General features: G+C 34.4%; 1 pseudogene; it reads left to right on the top strand.

Moving 5' to 3' along the window:
* Positions 1-8,515: 8,515 nt before the first annotated feature.
* On the top strand, positions 8,516-9,212 carry LOC116738356 (annotated as a pseudogene).
* The last annotated feature ends 7,123 nt before the right edge of the window (positions 9,213-16,335 follow it).

The raw sequence follows: 16,335 nt of genomic DNA on the forward strand, positions 1-16,335 counted from the left end.
TGGCAATGAGAAAAAATGAAATATGGCCTTTTGTAGCAACGTGGATGGAACTGGAGAGTGTGATGCTAAGTGAAATAAGCCATACAGAGAAAGACAGATACCATATGGTTTCACTCTTATGTGGATCTATTTTTTTTTCAATCGTCCTTCATTTTGCTCAGACTGGTGTCCCTAAAAGAGAATTTCATCAATTCTCCAGCTTATTTAAAAACTGTAGGTGTTTTTACAAGACTCAAGAGATTACAGACCAGCCAAAATCTCCCTCATTTTTCCTCTCAATATTTACCTACCCAACTCCTCAGTACAAACCTTACGGGCCCCACTACAGTTCATCTTTCCCACTTCACATTATGCAGCTTGCCATCTACTGTGATAGACAGTTTGTCTCCATCCCCTTTATGTCTCCTTATTGTTTTGCTGCAAACTACATAGTAACTGCACTTTTCAGTGCTGTGCACTAACTTGGAATCATCTTGTTCTAAATCCTGTTCAATCTATGAATATTCTACAAACTGGATCATAGACTTTGAAATCAGAGACCTGACTTTAAATTCCATTTCCATACTTATTAGCTAGGAGAACCTGGGCAAGTTTAAGCCTGTTTATCAAAATAGGATTAGGGCTTCTTACCTTTAAAAGTTATTTTGAAAATGTAGACAATTATATAAAAAACACTGAGCACACTGCCTGGTACATAATAAATTTTCAATAAATGTTGATTTTAGATACAATTATAATTGTTATAATTACATATTTTCTTACATGATTCTTTTGTTTTAGATACATTTATTGTGTGTTATCTCTTATACACCATGTCTGGTACATCTTGAGTGGTTTTCTCCTTCTCTGTATGATGAGCGAATAACATTCTCCCAAAGTTGTCCATGTCTGAATCTTGGAATTTGTGAATATATTAGGTAACAGGAAAAAGGGGAATTACAGTTGTTCCTGTAATCAAGGCTGCTAATCAGCTGATCTTAACATAAGCAGATTCTCCTGGATTATTCAGGTGTAACCAAAAGGATTCTTAAAAATAGAGAGGCAGAAAAAGAGAATCAGATGTGATGATGGAAGCAGTCAGAGTGATATTATGCTGTGGCTTTGAAGATGGAGAAAAGGGGTCATAAAGCAAGAAATTTAGGTGGCTTCTAGAGACAGGGTAGGGGGGAGGGTAACGGATTGGTCCTTAGGGCTTCTAGAAAGGAATGCAGACCCGCTCAACCTTGGTTTTACCTCAGTGAGACCCATGTTGAACTATCCTGCAGGACTGTAAGATAATAAAGGTGCACTGCTTAAGCCACTACATTTGTGGTCATTTGTCACAGCAGCAAAAGACAACATTTAGACCAGTCTTTTGCAATAACAACCAGCATGGTACTGGCATATAATAGGTACTCAATAAATGCATGTGTATTTAAAACACCACATTTATGCTGATTCCTTGTCATGCTGAGAGAGAGAAAGAGAGAGAGAGAGAGTATGTGCGTTTTAAGGGTGGGAAAGATAAGAGAACAGTCTCTTTTTATAGTTCTTGGATCTAGAAAACAGTGATCCTGACTACAAGAAGTAATATGTTTATTGCACTTTTTTTTTAAAGAATAAGTTGGAAACACACAAGCTTTAGAATCAGCTAGATCAGTGTTGGAATCCTAGGTTTATTTCTAAATATCTGTATGCCCTTTGGGACTGGAGCCTTATACAATATATTCCATGTCGCATTTAACTCATGTAGGTTCTAGTCACCAAAATTATATAAGTCCCCAGATATTTACACAATTCCCTGTGGCCTATAAATCTCTGTTCCCCAAGGAACCATATTTCTTTCTACAGATGATACAGGAAGTCGTAATACGGGTTGATAAATACTGTAGTACCATTTGCCTTTAGGGGAAAAGACATGACCACAGGGAAGAGGAGCCAAAGGAGCTGAAATATAACCTGGCCTTAATACCCATAGGCTGAACCCAGCAGGATCCAGCTCCCTGTGAGATTTCCTCCACAAATGGCCACTGCGGTAAATTAATAGCCCTGACTCTAATTCACATAACAGTAGAAACTTACTCAACTCATTTTAGCCCTAGTTCCCAAATCTCAGTACTGATGATGGTGTCCAGTGGCTGGAAGGCACAAAATGCATGCATTAGCACCAAGTATCCAAGAAACTTAACTCCACCAGGGATGGTAGGCATCCTGAGTTTGGGGAAGATTTTAAAGAAACCATGAGTAAGAACTTCAACTTCTTTGGGCCTCAGTTTTCTCAGCAGCAAACTATAATAAAAATGGTTTTCCTGCAAATTCATACTGAGAATTAAAATTGTTTTAAGTACCTAATACTGTACTAAGCATAATGTAGGTAATTATTAAAAGATAAGCTTTTATTTTAAATGGAGCAAATACTAATAATGCAGGAGAAGGAACCAGTACTTCTGTACTCATAAAATGTGCCAAGGAAATTGTTCAGCTGCGTCATTCCCTAAGTTTTTAAGTGCATGAAGAAAGGAGAGTTTATTCATTTTCTATACTCAGAAGTGCACTTCCAGAGCAAGACCACTCCTGACCAGCCACTTGAAAACCACCCAAATAGTGTGTGAGATCACATTGTTTCTTATTACAAATTACATCATCAGAACATTCCAGAAGCTAGAGTACCTAGCTTGACACATCTCTGGAGGCTGTGAAATTACTGAACTGTGGCAGTATAATATAAAAACCAGTAGCAATCTCAAGAAGGACTGTTGCATTTTAAAATATATAGAATTAGGAAAAGCAATACTACCACCATGGTGTGATGCAGGGAAAGAAAAAAAAATCATGAATCCATATGGCTATTGTCTTAAATCATCAAAAAGTAATTAAAACAAGTGAAATCAAAGCAGCCTACAACTACCTATAAGCCCAGATTTAATGAGTTGTGGAAAATGTAATAAACTAAACAAATCACACATTACTATTAATTAATGGGCTGTAAAAGACTTCCAGGTGGCTTAGGCAAATAATTCTTATTTTATATTTTGGAAAGAAGGTTTTTGGTAATTACGAGATAAGTATAATTTATCTTAGCTGGTTTTATCTAAAAACTGTGATATTTCTGCTTTATTATAAATGATTATTTAGATTACTTTAAATATATGTTTTCCCAATTCCTTATATGAAATTATATACATAAATTATTTCTCAATTATTTTGTATCAGATTATATTCATCTTGATATAGAAATATTAAATTTATAAACTTATAAGTCATAAATATTTTCTCCATAAATATTCTGGTTAGAAGAATTAATTTGATTGGAGGATATATTATTACAATTTTCATAATATGTATATCCCATAAATACAGAGAAAGGTTATTTGAATTCTTTTTCTGGTATCTGGCACTCTTTTGTTAATCTAATACACATTTGTTATGTCCCAGTGAGAACTCTTTATTCTTAAGGATTCAAAGATTTTAAACTGAACTTTAAGGCACTAATATTTTTATAATGAAGACATATAGTAATTAGGTTATATGAAAACTGGAACGATATAGCAATGTATAATATGCTACTGAAGCATAGAGGGGAGGAGGATACACAGAGGGTATTAAAAAATGAAGGTGGCATTTGCAGCACATCTCACAGAAATAAAAGTTCTTTTTTTTTTCTTTTTATTTATTTATTTATTTATTTATTTATTTATTTATTTATTTTTTTATATATATGAAATTTATTGACAAGTTGGTTTCCATACAACACCCAGTGCTCATCCCAAAAGGTGCCCTCCTCAATACCCATCACCCACCCTCCCCTCCCTCCCACCCCCCATCAACCCTCAGTTTGTTCTCAAGACAGAGATGGAAGACACTTACTACAATAGCTGGCATAAAATAGGTGTTTTGTTAATGTTGTTATGTAGATCAAGGCAGAGGCAACTAATTCCTCTTTCTATAATTGATATTCATTTATTAACTTAATGCATGTTTATTATATGAAAATGATTATATTGTATTTACATTTAAGGGTTCACAAATATTTGAAGTGTTTATGTCTGTTAGTGGAGGCAAACGATAATTGTGGTCTATGACTCTGTTTCAAGAGAAGATTGTACATTTTCATACGTTTACATGTGAATCATTGTATTATAATAGAAAAGAATCTATTGTCTTTTATCATTAGTTTGATGATATATTAGCGGATCCAGTTTCTGAAAACTTTGTGATAAAAGTTTCATTATGATATACATTAAAAGAAAATAAATTTTAAAATTAATTAGGAAGTTCAGGGCAGGTGTCTTTGAGAAAAATGACTTTGTGGCTGAGACGTGATGAAGACAAATAGGGAGACTTGGGAAGATACAGGGAATGAGAATTCCCATCAACAAGGCTCTTAACAAGACCTTGTGGGGCAGGTGGCTTTGTACATCAAGGAAAGAATATATAGGGCTGATGTATAGTACCAGATGGGACCCAAAAGTAATAATATCATTCAAGAAGTGTGCACAAAATGAGGTCAGAAGATGGCTAAAATGGACTATTAGGTACCAAAACATGTAGGAAGATAGCAGAGAATCACAGGCCAGAAGAGAAGACAAAAAAAGCAGGAATAATAACATACTATCCTGTGATAGTATCTACTTGATTGTAAGTGTTCAATAAATAGTAGAAGTATAGATTTCTTTGTCTGGTAAAAGAAACAAAACTATATGTAAATAACTATAGTCCTGAATATTAATAATATTAATATTAAAATTAAAATAAAGCAATCTTTAAATTTCCCTAAATTTTCCTACTGGGAGACTGTATTTGAGTCCAGAGTTTTGGGCTTTAAGTCACATAAACAAGAGTTTAAAAAATTTGTCATTGCAGGGGCACCTGGGTGTCTCCATCAGTTAAGTGACCAACTTTTGATTTTGACTTAGGTCATGATCTTGAAGTTCATGAGTTCAAGCCCCGCACTGGGCTCTGCACTGGCAGTGTGGAGCCTGCTTGGGATTCTCTCTCTCTTTCTTACTCTCTCTCTCTTTCTGCCCCTCCCCTGCTTGCATTCTCTCTCTCTTTCCACCTCTCAAAATAAATAAACTTTAAAAATATTTACCATTATAGAGAGGTCTCAGGATTCTGGAGAAAATCAAGAAAAATTTAATGGAAAACAGGGCATGCAATTTATAACAAGGGAGAAGTGGGATGTCAATAGCTATAGAAATAAGAAGGTACTACAGGTCCGTATATCTGTATGAGGAAGAGAGAAGAGGGGATATTGTAAATTAACTGCAGTAAATAATAAATGTGCATCAAAAGTGGGAGATGGTAGGGGCGCCTGGGTGGCTCAGTCGGTTAAGTGTCCAACTTCAGCTCAGGTCATGATCCCACAGTTTGTGAGCTCAAGCCCCGCATCGGGCTCTGTGCTGACAGCTCAGAGCCTGGAGCCTGCTTCAGATTCTGCGTCTCCCTCTCTCTCTGCCCCTCCCATGCTCGCACTCTGTCTCTCTCTCTCTCTCAAAAATAAATAAACTTTAGAAAAATTAAAAAAAAAGTGGAAAATGATATCTAGAAAGGTTGGTTGAGTCCAGATGTGGAATTTCTTAATTTGTGTTAATACTCAGTGGAGCATGATAGCTTTTAAGCAGAGGGAGGTCTTGATAAGAACTAACATATCGGAAAACAAAGGGTGATGATCAAACCATTCACAAAGCTATCACAATAGTCCAGATAGAAGGTACATTGAGGACTTCAACTGGGGCTGTTGCACTTTGGTAAGGTAAGGATGGACATGTGAAAATTATTGGGAAATTGGTTGGATATGGAGAGTATTAGGAGATAATGAAGACAGGCAAACAGTGATGTTCCCAAGTTTTCTAGTCTGATATCATTGACACAACTTACAAAAGAGAAATTCAGAAGCCTGGCAAATTATTATGTCAAGAATATGAATTGAAATTGTGGTGCTGAAGGAGATTTTCAACAGGTAGAATGGCAGTAGCTATTAGAAATAGAGTCAGAAACAAAGAAATGGATCTAAGAGATATGAATTTATATTCCATAAAGCTAATAGTTGAAAACTGAGACAGTGTTTGAGGTAGTTTATAGAAGGGGGAGAGAGAGAGAGAGAGAGAGAGAGAGAGAGAGAGAGAGAGAATGAGAGAAAGAGGGAGTTGCCCAAAACTTGGGAATGTCTATACAGAGTAAAAACAGGATTACAAACAGAAACAAAGAAAACATATTTTATATGTTGTGGAGTACTGGGGAGGAAAGACATTAAAGAATGTGCTGCATAAAAGTAACTTCTCTCAAGCTGTTGAACCTCATATGTGAACTACTAATTTAGGAATGAAGTACTTTTAAGATATTTGAGCATCATATCAAAGAAAATGTTGAGATAGGGACTGTAGGTCATATCCTCAGGCAATGGGTAAATCAAATCAAAGTCAATATTTCCACTGCAGCTCTCTGCAAAGGCACAATATTGGATGGTTAGAGATTCTTATAAGCTTCAAATGGGATGAAGGTTAATAGTTTGTAAATTTTGCCATTTACATGTGAGTATAATTCAAGGAAGGACTTATATTCTATATAATGCTGACACTGAGCATTGTATGCTCAGGAGACCTCAATATTGTTAAAAATTAATTGAGTGTACAATGGGGAGAAAGATGGAGCTAGAACACCCATGAATTTTACTGTTGAAGGGCAAAAAGCATTTTAAATTATTGTTTTCAATAGAATATAATGTTTAAGATGTGTGGCTTTCTTAACTTGTTATTTAAATTCCACTGTCCATCCACTGCCTAACTTTCAAAGAAAAAAATGTTTTGTTTTGTTTTTCCAATTTCTTACATTATGCTTGATATCCTGTATACTAACTTCTACCTCATTCTTCTAATGGAAGTACTGTCTTTATATTCAACACTGCTGTCTTTATTGACAAATACAGTTTCCTTACCCTTATTACCTATAAATAAAGTGAATGCATTTGAAGTGGTTGGCAAATCTTGTACTGGAAAATCTATCCTCCATTGTTTTCCATGATATACTACTCAGTTTCTTTACCTTCTACTCTGTAACTGCTCTCATTGATTTAGTTCTTCTAAATAAAGGAAAAATGTCTGTGTTTTCCTCTCTCTCTCATTGCGTTAGGCTCCACTTTGATGGAAAAAAAAGCAACTAATCTATTTTCTACTTTATCCTTCACTTGAGAGAAGTCATAAATAGGATAGATATATTATCTCAAACACATCAAAGGGTCCCAAGCTATGCTAACTCTCAATTTCCTTTCTTATGCTAATGTGAATTTCTAATTTTTATTAGAATTAATATTTTATAATAAAGGAGCACAAGTTTATAGCCTAGATTAAGTATTCAGTCTTTTTAGCATAAGCAAAAACACTTCTTAACCAAACACACATGATATACACACACACACACCTGCACATCAACCTTTAGAATTTATCATCATTAAGGTAAATTGAATCACCTGGTTATATGCCTTTATTATGCAATTGAGAAAAGCCAGCTCATTTATTAAATGAGGTTTTAGGAGGTGGAAATTTCTCTAACAAGCTATTATATTTGTGAAAAAGTGGAAAGTCTGGTGAGCTGCTTTTCTCTAAGATCCTTTTAAAGCTAATCATTTTAATCATCTGTCTGGCCTTGTGATTTTCCTATTATTGTCATTTACTAGTGACTACCAACTTGAAAAGTTACATATGATTTATAATCAATAATTATTTTCTAAACTAAATAATGAAATATATTTTAAATCCATTTTAAAAGAAAGATATAATTATGAAAGTTAAATTTTAATACAGAATTGTGTTAAATATAAATGATGGGGTTTTTTGTTCTTTTTTTCCACTCTGTATAAGGTTATAAATTTTAGGAATGAAATAGTCCTACATAATCTATGAATAAAGGAAAGCAATTCTATTTTATAGTTTTATAGGAAGATGATATTTTGTCTCCATGGCAGAGGCCAGTGGGGTGGGGTTGGAATCTGTTATAAGTAAAGATAAAGGATATCATTTTGTGGTTGAAGAGTTTTAATGGACCCTAGGTAAGGACAAGCATTTCTAGTTCAGAAAGACAATGTAAAATATATGTATTAAAATATATTATTTTTCCTTAGCTAGTAATACATAAATGTGTTTAATAAGATCTAAGAAAATCTTATATTCAAAATGATGCAGAGGTGCCAGACTTGTAAAAGTAAACAAGATTATGTTGACAATTAATTTTTATGTTTTATCTATAAATACTCATTTAGCCTCATCCATATTTATTATGCCATCCAGATCTGTTAGGAAAAAAATGAGCCCAATGTAATTAGATTAATATCCACAAATTTTATATTACTAGTATTTCCAAAATATAAAAACTCAAGTAGTAAAATTTGGACCATAGTTAGAGCTTGTTTCCATTAATTTTGAAAGTAGAAAAACACTCATAACTACTAGCTTTTCAACTGATTATGGTTTATGTCCACAACAGTAGCCGTAGCTATAAATTTAGGTGCTACAAAAGAGTTTGAACCAAAGTAGGCTAAATGGGCTTTGCCACCACTATGCTGCCCCTGCTGCCATTGCCCGACATCATTGTCTACTTCCCTGTTTAAGGGCACTGCGAGGCCATTCCCATGCTGCTGGCTGACCAGGGGCAGAGCTGTTAGGAGGAGGTGGTTACCAAGAAGACCTGGCTGCAGGGCTCACTCAAGAACTCCTATCTCTATTAGCAGCTTCCCAGGTTCCAGGATGGAGACCTTACCTGCCATTCTGCCACATCTGGGCCTCTCCCTTGGCCTTTATGGGAAGGACCAGCGGGAGGTGGCCCTGGTGGATGTGGTGAATGATAGCATGGAGGATCTTCATTGCAAATACCTCATCCTCATCTATACCAACAAGGAGACATGTAAGGAGGAGGATGTGAAGGTACTGTTGTCTGAGAACCAGGCCTTCATCCTGGGCAACCAGATCTCCTTTGCTTGTTGCTGCTTCATCAGATCCTGGCCCCTGCTGCCTGCTGCCTGGGTTCCTTACATCTGCTCTCAGGCTAGTGGTTTGCCTTGATGCCTGTCCAAACTCAAGGCCTTCCTAGCTTCTTCCCCCACACAGAACCAGCCTATGAATGAATCTGGAAGCAGTGAGAGCTACCGGGAACTCTGGCAGGAGGCGGGGCTGCCTACCTTTCTTTCCCAAGGACCAGTACAATTTCCAAGAGAGGAAAAAGAAAAACAGATAGACTAACCAGATATCCTTAATTTCTAAGGTTAGACATTCTTTTTTTTAATTAAAAAAAATATATTTATTTATTTATTTATTTTGAGAGAGAGAGAACAGAAGAGAGACAGAGAAAGGGAGAAAGAGGGAATCCCGAGCAGGCTCCTCACTGTTAGCACAGAGCCCAACATAGGGCTTGATCTCACCAGCCCTGAGATCATGACGTAAGCCAAAATCAAGAGTCTGATGCTTAACTGGCTGAGTCACCCAGGCACCCCATAAGGTTAGGCTTATTCTAAAGTGAGTACAACTGCAACAGACTGAATGGAACTTATTTTGGATAATAAAGACATTACTGAGACAACCATTAGCTGTGTATCTCCTGAATGAAGTTTGACCCGGTATTGATAGTCAAATTGTCTGAATTCTATTCATTTTACCTCTTTTCTAATTAGGGCTATTTTGAGTTTCACCTGCATATTCATAGAAACCAATAAGAAGTTCTCAACATAATATTAAATTATGCATCATTAGATTTATTGCAAAAAGTAGCATTAGAGTGAAGCAGTTAGCATGTGTGCTCTCTGTGTAGCACAGTATTGGCATAACCATTCTGAATAGATAAGCCCCCTGAGATAAAACAGACCAAAAAGTAGTCTATGTGACTATACTGAAGTATAAATTAAAAGCAAGAATGATAAGAATGTAAGTACATCATATATTTTACATAGGTTAAATTCAAGTCTTTAATCAGCTGTGCAGCCACAAGTAGAATATAAGACCCTTATCACTGCAAGTTTCTGATCTCAGAGAGTCTGTGAGACCATTCAGCAACCTTCAGGATTGTTTGGGTGGTTTAATGGGATATCATATGCAGAAACTCTGCAAAAATATTATTAAGAAATCTGGATCTAGAATTAGAATAAGACCTGAATTTCACTTTCACATTTTGTTAACTATGTCTGTTGGACAAGTGAGCTCCCTCCCTCAGACAGTTTCCTGAATTTCAATATGTTTAAATGTGGATAATGATAAGTTATGGCATTTTTTTCTTTGTAATTGAATATAAAATTATATTCAAAAAGTTTACTCCAGTTTCTGGCACATAATAATCACTTAATAAATCTTAGCATTTATTGTTAGCATTTTCATTATATACTGTTAATGTTTATATCATTAAATATAAATACTATATAAGTATCTAACAGTTAAAATAAATTGATTGTACAAATTGATATACTTTCATTACAGTGTTTATTTTATGAACAAAGATAGCCTTGCTTTTCTTAATCTCATAGTGAGTGAATCAACTAAGATAAAAAATATTGAGAATATTTTAAGAAAAAAACTGGGAAAATTCTCTAAAATACAAAATAACATGAATCTTCTTACTGACAATTTACAGACATACTTTTGGTTATATTGTCATGACAGATGTGATCCTTTCAAAATATTGTCTAATTTCCTGTTAACTATTTATGGAAGACAATTCTCTAAATTCATCTACCTATTAAGAATTGAGGGTTAAACTTTTTTATTTCGTTTCAAGATTTTAAAAATATTAATTATATTAACTATTAAGCAATAAATTCTATTAAATATTATTTCTGGATTTTTTGACATGAATTATGGAAGTGACACTGGGTAGACACTCTAATGTTGACAACTAAAATAAAATAACATTTATATATACATTCTTAAAGAAGCTGAGAGCAAATTTTGTTTCTTAGTTTGACAAATTCTATCAGTATGTCCTGACTCTAAGTTTACAACCCAATTAAGCTATGAAATGAATAGGAATAGGATATGAAATGAATATTCATTACTAATGGGATCAATAGAGAGATGTTGCTACAATTCTAGAATCACTTTTATTTTTTTTTTTAAATTTTTTTTTTTTTCAACGTTTATTTATTTTTGGGACAGAGAGAGACAGAGCATGAACGGGCGAGGGGCAGAGAGAGAGGGAGACACAGAATCGGAAACAGGCTCCAGGCTCTGAGCCATCAGCCCAGAGCCCGACGCGGGGCTCGAACTCACGGACCGCGAGATCGTGACCTGGGTGAAGTCGGACGCTTAACCGACTGCGCCACCCAGGCGCCCCTAGAATCACTTTTAAAAAGTAAACTTAGAGAGCTTTCTTTTGTCTGCAGTCAAGGAAACATCTAAAATTGCTTTTATAGAGATGCCGGGGTGATTAAGTCCGTTAAGTACCTGACTGGATTTCAGCTCAGGTCATGACCTCATGTTTCCTGAGTTCAAGCCTTGCATCAGGCTCTGTGCTGACAGTGCGAAGTCTGCTTGAGATTTTCTGTTTCCCTCTCTCTCTGCCCCTCCACTGCTCATGTTCTCTCTCTTTCTCTCTCTCTCTCAAAAATAAATAAGCATTTCAAAAACTAAAAATACTTTTATAAAAATGTTACTTTTAATATTTTCTTGGAATATCTTAGTTTGCCTTAGGCATCTATTACAATATGGAAGATATTACCAATAGTGTACAAAATAATATGTAAAGATATAACTAACTTTAAACTGGATATTAACATCTGTTATGACATCAATATTAATTATATCCACAAATACCATTATAGGTATTAATGTCCATTTACTAATAATATAACTGTTGGGCTTATGGAGCTTTATAATTTATAAAATATTTCTGCAAAAATTGTATTACTTATTTTGATTTGCTGTTATGCTTATTAGAGAGGACTGTGTATACACCTCTTAAGGAATCATTTTTCTCATAGGTCTCAGAAGGGAGTTCTTTTTGAGGGTAGTGGCCACTGTGGTACTGGAGGATATTCATTCATTCCCTTACTCATTCTGCAAGTATTCACTGAGTGTTGGCTATGACCGTGCATGTTAAAGGTTGGGGATTAAACTAAAGTAAATTAATAGATAAATGATACATAAAATATATCTTCAGTGAATTCACAATCTTTAGAGTCAGTGGTATGCTTAAGTTTAGAATGGCTCTTGGGAGCCAAGGTAATTTTCATAAATACTTGTACTTCAATATAACAAGAAACAAATATAATAAAGACCATGTGAGATTATATGTATATATATATATGTAATATTTTATATTATACTCTCTCTATATATACATATAGATATCTATATATACACACATATCTATATCTATATCTATATCTAATCTATATCTATATCTGTATCTATATATCTATCTATATCATCTGTATGTATACACATACATATAGAGAGAGACACAGAGACAGAAAGAAGGTTGTGGGGGGAGGTTAGTTGTTAAATGGTAGCTCAGCAGGCAAATAGACTGTCATATATAAAGATATAAATTAGAATGAAATGATCTTAAGATAGTGTATAGTTCACTATAGCTTGAGTAACAGAAAACTGGAAAAGCAGACAGAATGTAAATAATAAATGGCTTTGAGACCGTTTGTAGGAATTTATACTTTATTCTAGAATGCATTAGAAGACTTTAAATGTTTTAGGGACCAGCAGATAATATTAGTATTCCTTGGGTAGAGGAAAAGGGAAAAAGATAAAGAATAGTAACCCTTTATCTATATACATCTGTGTCCATACAGTCAGGCTTAATCACGTAATGCCCCAGTAAACTCCATACTTGCCACTTAAGTCCTATCAAGTGGATAGAACGTAACCTTGGCACAGAGAAGTTATTCTGGTCCCAACTTAGTTTAAACTTAGAGTATAAGCACCATAAATTAGATAGAGTATCTCATCTAATTTATATACTAGGTTAAATGGACAATGTCTGAGGATATCCCAAACAAAGCTATGAAAGATGGTAAGCATTTTAATCTGAACCTTCTACTCAGACTCAGGCAACACCATTTACAGTGTGAACAAGTCTCCATTGCGCTAAATTGAAGAGGACTTTTATTAAAATCTCCTGTTTCAGATACACACGAAGACTTATTAGGATTTATAATTAGGATTTATAAAAGGATTTAGAAAACCAATGTGCACTCACAGAATTTGCCTTAACTACTAAATTTGATTGAAAACAAAACAAACAAACAAAAAGCAACAACAAAAATAGAAACAAAAAGAAAAAAATGCTGCAGAAAGCTCACATAGAAACTGGGGCCATGGGGCGCCTGGGTGGCGCAGTCGGTTAAGCGTCCGACTTCAGCCAGGTCACGATCTCGCGGTCCGTGAGTTCGAGCCCCGCGTGGGGCTCTGGGCTGATGGCTCAGAGCCTGGAGCCTGTTTCCGATTCTGTGTCTCCCTCTCTCTCTGCCCCTCCCCCGTTCATGCTCTGTCTCTCTCTGTCCCAAAAATAAATAAACGTTGAAAAAAAAATTAAAAAAAAAAAAAAAAAAAAAAGAAACTGGGGCCATGACTTCACAGGTGCTGAGGCCCTTCTCAGCTATACACAGCTAATTAGTTGGTAGTGATTAGGGGTTATTCTCTCAGTTCCTCTCCTTTTCATTCTTTGGAGAAAAATATCAGCCAAACCTAATCATCATGTGATTCTTCCACTAGGTGTTATAAAATTATGAGTAGAGTAAAGTGGTTTCTATTCTCGAGATAATAGTTGTATGTTTTGGGGAAAAAATCAAGATTTTAGAGGGTATTGAATGAGAATTCATGTTGAAAGGATCAGAAAAATATTTCTCGAAATTGTGTAGTTCTCAGTCTGGTTTTAAGATCCTTTAGTTAATTTAAGTTTGTTAGTCGAAGAGTGAGAGTCTAAACCCTGAATTTTGTTCTACTTAACATAGTATTTACAGCACTTAGTATCTTCTATATGGCAGAATATTTCCCTGGAAGGAGATTAAAATCTAGAGAATACCTATACCTTACTTGGAAAGGAGAAATTCATTTCAGTAATTAGACCCTATTTTGTATTTTCAGAATTTTCTACACAGACTCCCTTTTTTCTACCACCAAATACTACCATGTTACACTGTCATGGCATGTCAGGTAAAACTGTTACACATTCTCATTTATAGTATGTCCAAAACCAAAATCCACATAATATTTTACACTTAAATACTTAGATTCTGATCTTTGTCTCTATAATCACTGAAACTGGTTTTTAAAGGTCTCAAAATCCAAAAATTTTTGAGTATTGTTTATAGCATTTGACAATGGACAACAGTTGTCACCTTAAAACTGAATGTCATTAAAAAACCCTGAATGTCATTTATACTTCAGTCTGTTTTATTGGCTTTTTTCCTCTGCCTCTTGGCTTATTCCATTCTTGTCTCCTTCACTAACTCCTTTCTTTCTACCTTTCACTATCTTTCTACCAGAGAAATGTATATACTCCTGAAGGTTAGGTCCTTAGCCCTCTTCTTTCCAGTTCAATTTCTCTTGATGAAACATCCTTAAGATTTCAATGAGTCTGTCATTGTGTTTTGTGGCCAGTTCCTCACTGCCTTTCCTGAGCACCAACCAATATTTTAAAATATTATGTATTTTCTTCTTAAAGTTGAAATAAAATCACCTCATATTCTCATTGTTACTTTATTATGTAACAGTATTATAGATTTTTCAGTTGAATTAATCAAATCCCAGATTCTTGGTATCATTCTAACTTTCCCATATCTTTTACATTTCTACCCCCATCCATTTAATCATTTGCAAGTTCTCATTTGTTTTAGAGTCTCTTATAGATATCTATTCTATTATATTCAATACATAAGGGATTCAAGTCACTTTTGCCTTGATTACTGAAATGACCTCCTAACTTGACCTTCACAATAGAACTTTCTTGGATACATTTCCCTAGAGCAGTTAGTTGTCTGATCATCTCTGCCTGCTCTATGAGTGTGTAGAGTGAATTACAAATTTCTCTGCATTTATGATAAACCATCAGAAATGTATGCAGGGACGTCATGGTCAGAGTTGTATTTTACATAGATCATTTTAGAGATTTTAGTGGAGCTGGGGTAGGATGAAGAGAGATGTTAAGGAGTAGAAAATATAGGCAAGCAATTTTTCTAGTAGTTCTGAGGGAGATAATGAGTATATACACTAAGGAAATATATATGGAATAGGGAGATTTGTACTGATTTTGTTAGCATTAAAGTCTATGAGAATATGCATTGTTCATTTTGGCCCCCTAATATCTAGAATAATGCCCAAGAGAGAGAAGATATTGAGCAAATATTCCATGAATAAAATAACTACAGATGCTGAGCAAAACAAAACAAAAAATTCAATGCATTATGAAGTATGGTATAGGGTAAAAAAGGCAGATTGTAAGTATAGAGTTCAAAGTTAGATTTGAGTTGGAGCTGCTATTTTATTACTAGCCATGTAACTTTGGTAAAATAAGCTTGAATAGCAAGGGTCAGAAAATTTGTACATTCCTGATCTGAGTCTTTGTGGGTTACTTTACATAATGTGAGTGAAGAACTGCCTTTCTGCATTTTTAAAAACAAGAAGAAGAGCAGGAAGACCAAAGGTCAAGTCAGGCAAGTGGTTCATTTTGCTAGAGGGCATTTATCACATATGGACAGAGTTATTCATGAGTTCCATTAATAATTAAAATATATGTTTGAATGAACTTTAATAAATAAAATACTTACAAAAACATTATGTCATAGAATTAAGCATTTGAGGACAATCTGCCACAGATTTCAACTTTGATTCATTCATTATAACTTCCATTTAAAGCACAAAATTACATATTTTAATTAATTTTTTTCTGTGATCTCAAAGAATCCAAAGGAGTCACACACTCACAATTATTATATCTATTATGATCAGAAGAATTGTCCTTTAAAAGGAAGATTTAAACCATATTCTTCGAGTAAAAACTTTATAAAAGAAAAACATAATTGTTTTGTTTATAGAAAACAAAATTACAAAGTACATCAACTTATTTTGTAATAAAATTAGATAATTTTACAACTAATAAAATTATCCATGTCAATGTGATTCATTCAAATTGATATTCAAATGATTTAATGAAGTTATTATGGACAAAATATCATGGACTAATGAAATAAAGCTTTGAATATACTGTGGAGTTAGCAATTATTCAAATAATTTCATTAGCTATAAATGCTAGTTAAATGTGGTTTTAAAATCTAAGGTCAATTTTACCTTAAGTGAAGAAGTTATGAAATGCTAGAGAAGTAATTTTTGAGTTTTATATAAAAATGAAAGGTTAAATTAAAGGGCT

Source organism: Lynx canadensis, chromosome D1 (assembly GCF_007474595.2).
Source record: "Lynx canadensis isolate LIC74 chromosome D1, mLynCan4.pri.v2, whole genome shotgun sequence".
Classification (NCBI taxonomy): Eukaryota; Metazoa; Chordata; class Mammalia; order Carnivora; family Felidae; genus Lynx; species Lynx canadensis.